The sequence below is a fragment of the Calliphora vicina genome, chromosome 2 (assembly GCF_958450345.1).
Source record: "Calliphora vicina chromosome 2, idCalVici1.1, whole genome shotgun sequence".
In the NCBI taxonomy this organism is placed as follows: domain Eukaryota; kingdom Metazoa; phylum Arthropoda; class Insecta; order Diptera; family Calliphoridae; genus Calliphora; species Calliphora vicina.
In genome coordinates, this window is record NC_088781.1 from 113,317,314 (window position 1) to 113,331,094 (window position 13,781).

General features: G+C 32.8%; 1 pseudogene; it reads left to right on the forward strand.

Moving 5' to 3' along the window:
* The first annotated feature begins 3,454 nt into the window (after positions 1 to 3,454).
* LOC135952773 (U6 spliceosomal RNA) lies at positions 3,455 to 3,555 on the forward strand (annotated as a pseudogene).
* The last annotated feature ends 10,226 nt before the right edge of the window (positions 3,556 to 13,781 follow it).

Genomic DNA, 13,781 nt, shown 5'->3' on the forward strand with positions numbered 1-13,781 from the left:
TGAATGAACGTTCATACGTACGTACTTATGTACAAATGAATGACCAGTCAAATAAATGTTGTATTTCAAATACGAATTTTCAAAAAAAAAAAATTCCAAATAAATAAAAACTAAGTTGCAAGAAGCAAAAAAGTAATAAAACTTTAACGGAATTATTGTGCTGACTGACCATATAGAAAAAAAAGAAGCATAATGTTCAAAGGAAGAAATACAAAAACAGTTTCACTTCACTAGCCGTACTAGGCGGTGTTCAGACGTGCAAAACTCTTTCCTACATAATGGAGCTTTTCAAAAGTGGAATAAGTGGATGTTTTTTTTTTTTTTTTTGCAAATGAACAAAACCCATAGAAGCTCAATAGAGGGTGCACACTAAAATATTGCTATCGAAAATAAAAGAACCATAACTCATGTGTAAATGCAGGAACATCTTCTTATGGTAGTTTATCATTTGATGACTTTTCCGCTTAAGTTTAAGCTGTAAATTCCAAACTAAATGCATTTTAAGAAATTATAATTATACCCTACACCACTATAGTGAGGAGGGTATTATGCGTTTGTATACTCATCTACTTAATTTCATCAAATAAGAAATTACTTTCTGGGTCTGGCTGGCTGTCATTGTAAACTTTGTGCGCAAAGTAAAGATCACAATTTTGAAGATATTTCTATCAAATTTGGCCCATGCATTTGCTTCGGCCCAAGGACGAAGCATATTGAAACTGGATGAAGTCGGTCCATTAAACAAATGTTCTCCCGAAATAGGACTTCGTCGGTCATACACAAATTTCGCTCTAAATATGTTTTATATATACGGAAGTCATGTCACCTAATTTTATGATGATCGGTCCATAATTAGTCATAGGGAAACTTCCAAAAATTATTTCAAAGAGCATAAATCTTTTAAAAATGTCGCTATCCACATATAATTCAACATAAATTAGACGACCTAATCTCATGCCGATCGCTTTTAAAAGAAAATTTTTTTTTGCTGACTTACTCAGTGAAGGGTATTATATGCTCGGGTTTGACCGACCATACTTTCCTACTTATTTTTATATACTTAATATATACACTGTTAAACTATAGCTTATTTCCTAATGCCTCTTTTCTAAAAAAAAGGTTTCCCCTGCCGTAATTTAAATGACACCTTCATCGTGTAAAACGGAAGAAACTGCAGACATATAATTTATAAATTTCTTCAACAATGGCCAACTAAATAAATAAACAAAATGATAGACAATAGACTGTTGGTGCACACAACAACTAAAAATAGCAAAACATACTAATAAATATTCATCAAATTATGCTTCAGGTCAGTAGTTTTTTAGGCTACCAAAAGGCAATGGTTACGCTATAGAAAAATGTTCAATATAAAATGTAAAGTTATCCATTATATTTTTTGAGATATGGAAACTTTACTGAATATACCTTATAACTGTCATCATTGTCATTAAGTTTGGTGATTTTAATGGTTCAACACATTTTGCCGTACGAGTAATAATTTTCAATGCACAAATCGTATTTATAAGTATAAGTTTGTACCAACTTCTACAGAATATTCTTTTCAGAATATAAAGGATTTTATCTCGAAATCACATACTATTAAAAACAATTTTTTCATATAATATTCAAGGTATCAGTTTTCAAGATAATGAACTTCACTGTGTATACAACGAAAGACTGTCGAACTATATCTCTAATTTCTAAATCCTTTATCTTCCCTCTTATCTCTAACCGAAATGTCGAGAACCTGAATGTATATTGAGTGGTTAAATGCAAAGAACTAAGTAGTCGGTAGTTGTAATCTGTTTCTGTCAATTCCTTAAAGGTAGAATTTCTCCGTTCCGGCTTCATAAGCCGAGCCAATAATGAGGTAGTAAAATATAATTTAGAGATCGAAGGACTTTCCAATCCCATTGCTATTTCGTCCACTTCTAACGCTATGATGATTGGAAGCAGTTTAGAGATTCAGAGTGGCTAATAAATAATTCAAAGCACTAGTTGTTAATATCACCCCTTCGGTGACTCATGATTGAAGGGCAAACAGAAGTAAAGTCAGACCTATATTCTGAAGTCCAAAACTCCAAAGCTACGTTTCCTCTTGACTTGCATCCATTATTTTCCCTTAACCCAATTCTAAGGTTAAAGTGATAGGTAGCAGTTCCGAGAACTAGAATGTATATGAATATATGGTTATTGATGAATAATTGTAAATAAACTAAACAAATAATCAGACCTTCAGAATGGAGGTCCAAATACTCTAAGAGCCGTTTTCTCATTAAGTGATTATCTCTTTTCCCAACGAAAAAACGAAAAACTCAAAGCTACCCCGACCTCATCTGCCAATTATTTATTTATCGTACAGATAAATTAAATCAGCTGACTGATGTTCATAGTTTTTATGTTTTTGTAAACGAAATTAAATACATTTTATAAAAAAGTTTAATAGAGGAATTAACATTAACTTGATGGAGGATGAACTCGAAGAACATGAGTTCCAAGTGAATGCTGAAAGAGTTTAACATGCCAGGCCTAACTACCTGGCAGACATGCAGAATAATGAATTTTTCAAAAGATTCCGGCTGTCGATGGCCACATTAAACAACTGATTTATGTAAACGTGTTGTCACTTGAAGGCAGGGTTCCCAACTTTCACATCTATTTTGAGAGGTATTGCCAACTGAAAATAATGTTTTTGGTCGGTATATTGAGAAAACCAAAATTGTTAACGGACAGTTTATCGGTCTAATAAATTTATGTCGACATTTAATTATAGGCAGTTTGTCGATACATTGAGAAAACGGGCCTAAAGCTTATGGTATCCGAAGTCTAACGGAAATTGCTGTCAGACAAAAGGAGGTTAAATCTCCAAAAGAGGTGGTAGTAAATACTCAAATGAATTTCTCGAACGAATCAAAATTGGCTGTGCACGTAATTGAACATCCAAAGACGACTCTTTTATGAGGTTGTAAAGACTCATATTCTAATGACTTTTACGAACGAATCCAAATTGGCTGATCATGTAATTGAATATATACTTAACGATAGGAACAGTCTGAAAATTTGTTTTGCCTCTGGTGGGATTCATTAGTAAAGCACCTTATTGAAATGAATGGGCGTATATTGTATCGCTAAGAAAGACGGACTTAGACACGCCGACGAGAAGATATTTCAGCCAAACGTCGCTGAAAATCGTACATAAAAATCCACAGTATTGAAAATATGATACAGATATTCTACCAAACATAGATGTACCCATTGGGGTAATACAAGAACCCAACAGCTATTCAAGATTCATGAATTATACTCGAAGGTGGAATGATCCGACATGGTCAAGTTCAATGTTATTCCTAAATATAAGCGTTAAGGTCAGCCTAATGTTTTTATACCTTTACTAAAGTCATTGTGCATTGGAAACAATTTCAAGATTTCCATGCGTCGCAGAATATACAAACTTTGCATCAGCAACGATATACAATTAGGTCGATACAGAGAAGATTGGCATAGTCCCTGCGCAAGGATGACACGCAAAATCATGAAGCATTACACATTTTTTTATTATTATGGGGACTATAGGCCATATGACATCTTCTGTTTCTTAAGGGTTTTATGGTGTATTTATGGTAATAATTATATTTGTTATAGGAGTGTAGTTATTTCGATTATTCTCTTGTAATTGTTGTAGGAGTTCGTCCCTGGAGAAGTTTGCAATATGTTATATAAATATTTATCTTACTTCTTGAAGATATCCTCAATGAATCCATAGGTCTCTAAGTGGAAGTGTGCTTTTGAAAAGATTAGAAAAATTTAACGACTTTCGATGAACAGAACCATTATAGATAAAATTAAACGTAAATTAATAACGTTCCCTTAATAATTAAATTAAAATGCTCCTCTATTAATTTATGAAAATTAAACAATTAACTAATAAATCCTTACATAAATTATAACCTAAATATCCAAATTGGAAATTTAGAATCCTCATATTTTACATCTTTTCACTGCAGAACTCATACCCAGCATTTCTAATACCAGTATAATCGTTGGAACGAGATAGAATTTACGACAATGGAAAATTCTAATATCTCAATATCTTATATTTTTTATAAATAAATTTTAATTTCCTTTGTATAAAGTAAACCTCTTACAAGTTCCATGGTATGAATCGCAATTGTTGCAAGTCAAATTTGTCTAATGACGGCATTCTTTGGGGTTGATAATCGGTATTTACCTTAACTTCGCCGACTAATTTTAAATCCAATCCAAATTGTTCACACAATTCAAAATCGTCATCTCATCATTGCATTCAATTCCTCTTCACAAAGATCATCTTCGAACCAACGCTCAAGTGGCGCAAAAGTAATCCTCCTATCAGAAAATGCTATAAATTTTCGATTGGCCCATAATGTCAGTTCTGTTTTGACATTTGTGTAGTGGAGCAGTGTAGCGTAACATTGTTTATTAACGTGTATTTCGCATGTGTTTACTATACAAATGTCAAAACAGAACTGACATTAGGGGCCAATCGCAAATTTATAGCATTATCTGATAGGAGGATTACTTTTGCGCCACTTGAGCGTTGGTTCGAATTGAGCGTTGGTTCGAAGATGATCTTAGTGAAGAGGAATTGAATGCAATGATGAGATGACGATTTTGAATTGTGTGAACAATTTGGATTGGATTTAGAATTAGTCGGCGAAGTTAAAGTAAATACCGATTATCAACCCCAAAGAATGCCGTCATTAGACAAATTTGACTTGCAAGAATTGAAATTCATACCATGGAACTTGTAAGACGTTTACTTTACACATAATGCCCGAAAGGAAATTAAAATTTATTTATAAAATATATAAGATCTTGTATTATGGCTGTCGCATTTGCTCACAATCGGGTGCACAAAAGGGTACACACATGTGCAGTTTTCATTTCAAAACTCCATGAATTAGGCTATGAAATTCTCCTTCCACCCTATTCTCGGAATTTTTCCCCGAGTGACTATTTTTTGGAAAGAGATTCGACTCTAACGATAAAATCATCTTCCAAAAAAACCTATTTTGATGACCTCGACAATTCTTATTTTATGGAAGAGCTACAAAAATTGGAGAAACGTTAGACAAAGTGCATAGAGATCAAAAATAAAATAATTTTATATCCAATATACTGTGTTTCCTTCAAAAAGGCACAGACATTTAGACCCACCCTCAAAATTCAAAAAGTCCGTGCCTTTTTGAAGTTTATAATTACGTTTGTAATTTTTCATTTGCGACCACATAAAGTATATCGACGGCATTTATCCAAAATGGTTTATCTGCAAAACCCAAATTGTTCAGGAGAAGCAAAAAACTGTTTAATTCCCTAACTAGTGAGTATTTAACAAATCGATCTTCTACAATATGATTGATAGGCTTCTACTAATTCCCTAAAATATAAATTATAAAATAAAACCCGTTATTCGCATTTTGTCTTACAAAATTTTCGATGTAAATATTAAACCATTTTGTTGGAAAAAAAAAGTTTAAATACTGTTGTTTTTCACTTTTAAATAATTTTAGGATTAAAAAAATTGTTCAGGTCCAAATAATTATCTGTATGGTTAATGTTAGGATTTTTATTAAATAAAGTACATTTACTTTGAATGAAGATTATCATAGAATGATATTCATTATTTATCACAGATTTTAATTCCTGTAGATGTTTCCATTTACTGGCGGAAGATGGATGATATTATTGATGACGTGATTGTGGATCTATATATCCTGGGTATTTTTTCATTCGTATTGGAAGATCTTTGTACTCATCATTAAAACTGACTTTGTATTTTACGTAGGACGAAAAAACGTATAATATTATCATCGATGACGTTTTTGAAAAAAATTTTATATTCGGTATCTAACGGTTTGCTTATTTTTGGCACCTACTATTACACTTTTCCGCGCTTCTTTCGTTATATTGATATAATCATGAGCATATATATGGATTGGTCCTTCAACTTTTTTCAATTTTTGCATGTACTCTGTCACATTCCAACTGAGTGTGTTCCAGATATTTTTTTTTCTCAATAAATTTTTTTGGTTTCTACTGAGAATAGTCAAAATGGTTCCGATTGACCCTTTAGGCTGTGCATCTTAAGACTAAATTTGAGGACAAAAATGTTGGCTTATAATATTTTTGGCTAAAGTAATAAACTCACATCTCAATTATCGAACTTTTTTTTCGTTAAACTGTGTGAAGATAGAAACATTTTGAAAACATATTTAAATCAGCGTTATATTCATTAGAAAACTTTAATTCGTTTGAAAATAATTACGTTCTTACAGATTTTTAATATACGACTGCTATGAAAATCTCGCAAATACATTGTAGATAAACCATTTTGCCTTCAAAAAAAGTCTATATGTAGATAAACCAAACAAAAAATGTGAATAAGTCGCAAACAAATCAACATTTTGATCAGAAATTCATACCATAGGAAAATTCCATCCCGGGGAATAAGATAAACCATTTAGGATAAATGCCGTCGATATATATTCTACATCGTTATAGATAGCTGAGTTGATAAAGCCATGTCCGCCTGTATATTGAAATCAACTTTCCGAAGCCCCCAAATTACACTTTGGTGTAACTTAAGCACAGCCGAATATAGCTCTCTTACTTGTTTTATATATATTCGATTTTATGATGTAAATAAATTTAATAAATGTTCAGACATTTTCTTTATTTTTGATTTAATCAGGTGCAAAATAAATTACTCTCAGAGTTTTGTAAGGTTTTACCCAAAATTAATTAATCATGGAAAAATACAACATATTATGTCTTTTAATTCTTAATGGCCATTGTAATGATCTCTTAATTAATATTAATTATAGCAAAACAACTTCTTAAGACAGAGAATACATTACTAAATATTTAGTTATAATAAGTCTTAAAAGCCAAAACATTGTAACTAATCGAATATAATAAAAGGCTACCGCCTGACAATGTGCTAAAAATATTCAATCGATTATAGAAATCACAACTCAAGCACTAATCGTAGCGTAAAGGTGTGAGTAATTTGAAATAAATATATTATTTTTATGTTATTTTACAAATCAATCAAATTAATCATTTATCAAAGTTAAGTTAAAAAGAAAAAAAATATTATTCTTTCATTTATACATTTTAAATGCTAGAATTATTTATTTATAATAGCAGAAATCAGTCAACTTTCATTGCCCTGCCTTATTGTGGCTAAATATATGAACTCATCACAATAAAATTTGACACAGATATTATTTAATGAGACCTCTATAACACCTAAAAAGACAACAAAAAAATCAAGAAATACAAAGACTGAATACGTTACTATAATAAATTATAAACAATATACAATTTTTTCTTAATATGATTTAAAAAAGCATTTAACAATTAGAAATTTTTTAGAAATTCAACAAGAAACTCATACACAAAACCAAAAAAAAAATTCTGATACCAGTGTAAAGACAAACCTTAAAAGCCAAAAAAGAAGACAGTTTAAAACAAAACTTAAAAAAAAGCCAACAAACCAAACGTGCTTTAAATCATAATTGATTTGTTGTAGTCTTTATAGCGACTAGGAAAAAAAAACAAGTTCCAGGGAAAAACAAAATTTAAAAAAAAAAATTTTGAAAATCTTTGTTAAAGAAAAACGCATGAAACGAACGCTGTTAGCAGTAGCCAAGCAAGTGACTTGAAAGTTCGTTGTTTTCAGTTTTGAGCTGCCTGGCTCTAATCATGCTTCTTGGCTTGATGGTTGTAGTTTGAGGCATTAAACGCACTGAGTACAGCGATTTCACCTACGTCTATGTTTAAATAATTTTTTGACGTTGTCGTCTCATGTTAAAGAGTTTACAGCAAAACGCACCCAGTTTTAATTTTACGTTTTTTTGTTTTTTTTTGTTTTATACTTTAGTTGTTGTTCAAGTCTATTTGTTGACAATTTTCCCCCATTTCTTCCTAGGTGCGTGAAACTTTTAACATTTACCTAGATTGACTTACAATTAACAGTGTTTGACAAACTGCTGTAAAGGCGAAAGGAAAATCTTTGAGGAATTTCCTTTCATAACTAAAGCATGATAAATAAATGAACATGATCGATGACGATCATTGCTCATCATTCTAAATGTTTTGCATTCATTAAAACTACTGCTTCAGGCAGGCCTATTGGATCATATCAATTTTTTTCTTGAATAAATGGTTGGTCGAAGTTCATTTTGGCATTTATATTTCTGAGTATATGATTTTTCTATTTAAACTGAATCTTCAATTCCTTGTAATTTTAAAAGTTTGAGTATCTCTTGTATATTTCTACTATATATATATACATTTTCACAATCTTCAAAAAAATAAAAACAACAACATTTTTGCATTGCAACACTTACGTTTACTCACCGCTTAGTGGATATTAAGCCAAAAAAATTACAACAGTTGGCTTATGACTTCAAAAAAACTGGCATACACACATGTGTGTTTACTAAAAATCTATCCAACATTTTAGTTGCTTTGAAGTTTTTTCTAGATATTTTCCTATTTTCATAATAACCAATCTCCCTCAATACACAATTTTTATACAGCAAAATGCAGGCATTAGAAACTTAAGCAACACCATCGTTAAAGCTGACGTGACATGGTCTAGGAAAAGGAAAAACTAAAAGTGCGTACAATTTGTTTTGGAGACATTATAGCCAAGCTAAACAAACGCAAGCGAGTAAATTGTATTTACAGGTTGACTGGTTGAATGTTTTGGTGTAAAGGTGTCAAACAACTTTAGCGCGTTTTGTTTATAGGAAAAACAAACTAATCTTTTTGCAAATAATAAACAATTCATGAACAATTTGTTTTGTATTATATGAGTTAGACACTCTACAATGGATGTTTATGTTCGTCACGAAGTTTGCTCATACTTATATGTTCGATCATAAAATACCAAGTCTATGTACCACTACTTAACACACAACAAAAGCGCATTTAGTGCTGGAGGCATCATTAAACCGTATTTTTTTTGCACACTTAGTAATGCTGGAGGTTTTGCTCGACAATTTGATTTAAGCCCTGAGCATATGGTGGGCATAATTTGAGGACGACACGATCTACTGCGATCAAATGGATTCTGTACTTGCCTTTGCACAGTATATGCCGCACCAGAAGGAATTAAGCCTGTTAATCTATCCTGACCTCAATTATGACAGAACGTCAGCTATCGGCGGTGGACAACCTCCAAGTACGACTGCTAAATTAATGGCGTCTCTATTAATGTCGTTCAATGTAGCTGCGATCAAATGGATCCTTCACATCGAATCAAATGGATCCTGCACCTCTGTATGCTCTCCTATTATATACCTAGTTTCTCTCTGATGTGTCTCTGGGGAGCCTCCAACTATGTATTGTCGAAGTTTGGATGACTTATCCGGTTACATTGCAGAAGGAACTGTTGCATCAACATGACGTAGTGGTCCTTGGACGATAGAACCTTAGGAAGCTAGTTAGAATCTACACCCCAAATACTGCCTTAAGGTGTCAAACTAAATTTTCGGATGGTTCACTGTTAGAATTTGTACACCACCGACTATGAGGTGGTGAAGGGTGATGCCAATGACTTCATTGGAGATAACTGCAGGTTACTTGCAATAAAGAAATTGTAGTTTTCGTAAAGCTAAACATTTACCATACAGCAAAGCTCAACAACTTTAGTCGCTATTATGCTGCAGTTGATCCCTAAGGACGTTGGCAATTTAGAAAGGCAGAAATTAGACACGATAGGCTACAGGATCTTACAGTATCTCTACACTCCGCTCCGATAATTCATTATCAGTCTCTTCTAATTGTTGAGCATTGTGAACTGCAGGATGTCCTAGAAGATTGTGGAAGATCTTCGACAGGTTAAATACAACTAGGATAATTTAATCACAGGCTATTGCTAGTTTAAGCTCTGTAATATTCAAGTGGTTTGGTTTACGTTAACTCTTATTACTTCATGCAGACCTTTCTCTGTAGAGCGACCCTTAAGCTAGACGTGCTGACTACTTGAGAGCCATGTTGTGCCCTCTAGTCGATGCCTTATGTGTTAGTCGATGAGTCATTACAACGTTTTAAGTTGGAAAGATCAAAGAATAAATCAACGAAATTCCTTCCTATTCCTATAACTTTTTTTTTCAATTTTGAGAATAAATTCTTATGACTCCATTGCAACATCCTTGCAGCCTAGGAAATGAGTATTCAGTAGGATATCAAGTGACTCTGCTGAGGATTCGAACCAGGAGTCGTCCTTCGAGCGATTATGGTGGATAATCCTGCGATGGTGGCTAGTGACTAGTTACTGGTAATCGACGGGTTAGCTAAGGAAATATAGGAATATAGTGCCTTAGCAGTAGGCGATAGGAGAAATATCTGCCTGTACGATTCTCCCTCATTTTCGATTTTTTCAGGCACTGGGTATGATTACGCTTCTTACTGACAGGTTAAACCCTATTGTCAGGCCTCATGCAGTTTAAGAACAAAACATCTTTTCGGCTTGTCTCACTCGAGTACTAAAATTGCGCGCACTCCATTAGATATAGAGCTATTTTCAATTCTCCATCGGGTTAGAGGGAGAGACCGAACTGTTTTGCTACACTTATCCTCATTTATCAACATGCTAATATTGCGGTTCAATTGGACACTCCTTGTGGTAGTCGAGGTTGGTACTTCAGATGTCATCGCGCATTTCTGATAGTATCGCTGCTTCATCATTTTGGAATGTAAGGAAATTTTACTCTGCCTCGGTTACGTAGACTATTGAAGATGTGGTCAGTAAATTTTTTGAATCTGCTTCTTTTAGTTGATCCAAATTTGTGATTCAGATTCGTTGGTGGATTCCTGACAACCAATTATTAATAAAAGGTCTGATACCAAAAAAATACCTACACATCAGGTTGTGCAATTAAGCAGACCATCTGATATCTGGCGAAGTAGCTAAATTACCCATAATCCGTGTAGAGGCATCATCAGTGTCTCTGGTCTTCCCCAAGACTTCATTGCCAGAGCTAATGGTGAGCGTTAATGTCTCCAAGGATCAAACGGTCATCACCATCCAATAAAGGGCTGATATTATAGACATTAGAGAGCTTTGCCTTCGTTTCCCGTGATCTGACTGCAATAACTTGAACCTCAATATATTGGTCTCTAGTATTCAGATCGAAATGGTATTGTATAGTATGAAAGAGATATTTCGACTGTTGCTTCTGCAACTTTGCATGCAGAAGTTACTTGTCGGTTCAGTTACTCGGAGACCGTAGTGACCACGATTTTTAATAGGAAACTATTGCAGTTAAACTGTGATATGGGTATCACCCCAGTTCTTCGGAATAAAATTGACGGTGAGATCGCCGATTTTTGTTTTGCTATTGCACATGTTGTAATTGCGGTTGGGAGGTTGGAGGTGTGGCGTCATATTTTTAATACCAAACCTAGGAGATAGTGTTTTTTATTTATATCTCAGCCACCATATCTTATATGTCTGCTTAACTATTTCCTCGATTTTAGTTAGCACTCCAATTTCGACTACATCGGATATATTGATGTATCAATCATGTATGTAAGTTATTTGGGGGTTTCGGAAAGTTGCTTTCAGAAGACAGACTCACATGGCTATAGAGACTCCGCTATCTACTATGATCCAGAAAACTTATATATACCCTTGCCACTCATTGTGAAGGGTATACAAATTGTTCTATTATTGTTGCTGGCTTCACACGCCTTAGCCGAAAAATATCATAACATTGGGGTACATAGAACCTGCTGTCGTGAGACATTTCCTGGTCGTTTACTCTCTCGTTTTAGTGATCAGAAATGCCTTCATAGATCGTGTGATTTAACACAATTGGATATGGATTTCACGGTATTATAAAAAGCCCACAACCAAACACGCATTGCAGGAGGAAACTCAACGACGAAAACAATCTAATAAAAAAAAATTTGTTTTCTATATAATTGAAATCAAAACCAGATATAAACTGAAATAACACTAAAGACTATTTTAAAAGTTAGTATATTGGAAATCATTGTAGTAGGAATCCAACTAACTCTAACATAGCTTTTCAAAACTTCTTTACTATTTTAATAACCATTTAATTTTAAACGATTTTATATTAATTCTTATAAAGATAATTAAATAAAAATATTTAATTACCTTTCGTTTAGGGCTATAACAAAAAGGGTATAAATATTTCGTAGCCACCAAAAGCATAATTTAAAAATATTTTATTACATGTAAAATTCTTTTTTAACATTTCTATATGCTCATATGTTATTCTATTATAAACCAAATATATACGTGTCTGCATATGTTACAAAGTATATTTAAATATGAATGATGTGTTTGGAATATATTAACTAAATATAAACAACCATAAAAACAACTCCGAGTGAGAACCTTAAACCCTAAACTACGATTTGCTACTTGTAATGTTCAACAAAAAAAAAACATTTATAAATAAACGACCAATATACGGTACAAGAATTTGTGGCTGGTGTATCGTATCATATCGATGTCATTCACCCAATAATATATACTATAGAGGAGTAAGTAATCATGTGCCATGTTGGAATCCAATCAGGTGAATTTTATTAAATTCCACATATTAGATTTACAAGTATAACAACAAATTAATAAAAAAAGAAAGAAAAAGTTTCACTTTATTTGTTAAATTCTACTTTCTTGATGATTCATTTTAATAACATTTTCCAAAAAAAAATAACAATCGTTAATTCTTGCAGCGTACAATTTATCATTCATTAAATAATTAATATTGACATTTTGATTGCATTCAAAAAAAAAAAAATACTGAAAAGCTCAAAAACGTTTTTCGTTTCGTTTTTTAATGAAAAAATATCATTTGTTTCTTCTTTTATGTTTGTTTTATTAACATTAATGCAACAATTAACAAATGACATATGAGAAGGTTATTTTTATTTTTATTATTGTTAGTTGTATGTTGTATTTGTCATACCATCGAGACAAACAGAAAGACAGACAGACATTCATAGTTAGTCGTCGTTGGAACTTATGATATTTTCATAAGTTTAGATTGTCAGTTTGTTAAGGTGTGTCTGTTACAATACCATACATTATTGTAGATTTCAATTATTATAAATAATAATTTAAAGATGTGCATTTTAGACAATTGCTGTCTAAAAGCATACACTTAAAGAAATCCAAGAAATTCAATGATTCTTTAAAGCTCTTTTACATGATCGCTCTTTATGCGACGAATATTTATTTCGTTAAAAGTTTTCAAAAACAATTGCAGAATTGTACAAGCAGATTGGATTAATTTTCCACAAATGAGCCTCACCGTAAATTAGGGAGGATACTGAATCACATGAGATCCAAGAGCGTCCAATACGTCCCGAAAAAGTCAATGTCTGTCATCACCATCAACGGCGAGTGCTATGGTCGATTTGGTTTCAACATTTGTGTTCAACAGGATGGTGCTACGTGCCACACAGCTCACATTCCACAGTGGTGCAGAATCAAAACTTTTTGGAAATAAATCTAGCATTTCTAGGCTGGTCCGGGATAAAATTTGAGTTGCTCGTGGACAAGGAGTATTCGAGCTTAATTTATTAAAACGGATCCTACAATTGCTCCAGGTGCGACGCTATGGGGTTCCGATATCTAGGTCTTGCAAAAACATGCTTGTGTGTGCTATTTATCTCTTATAATTTCCGAGTTATAGGCATCCCAAAATTGAAATTTTAAAATTTTAAAATTTTGGCATACCTTGGTC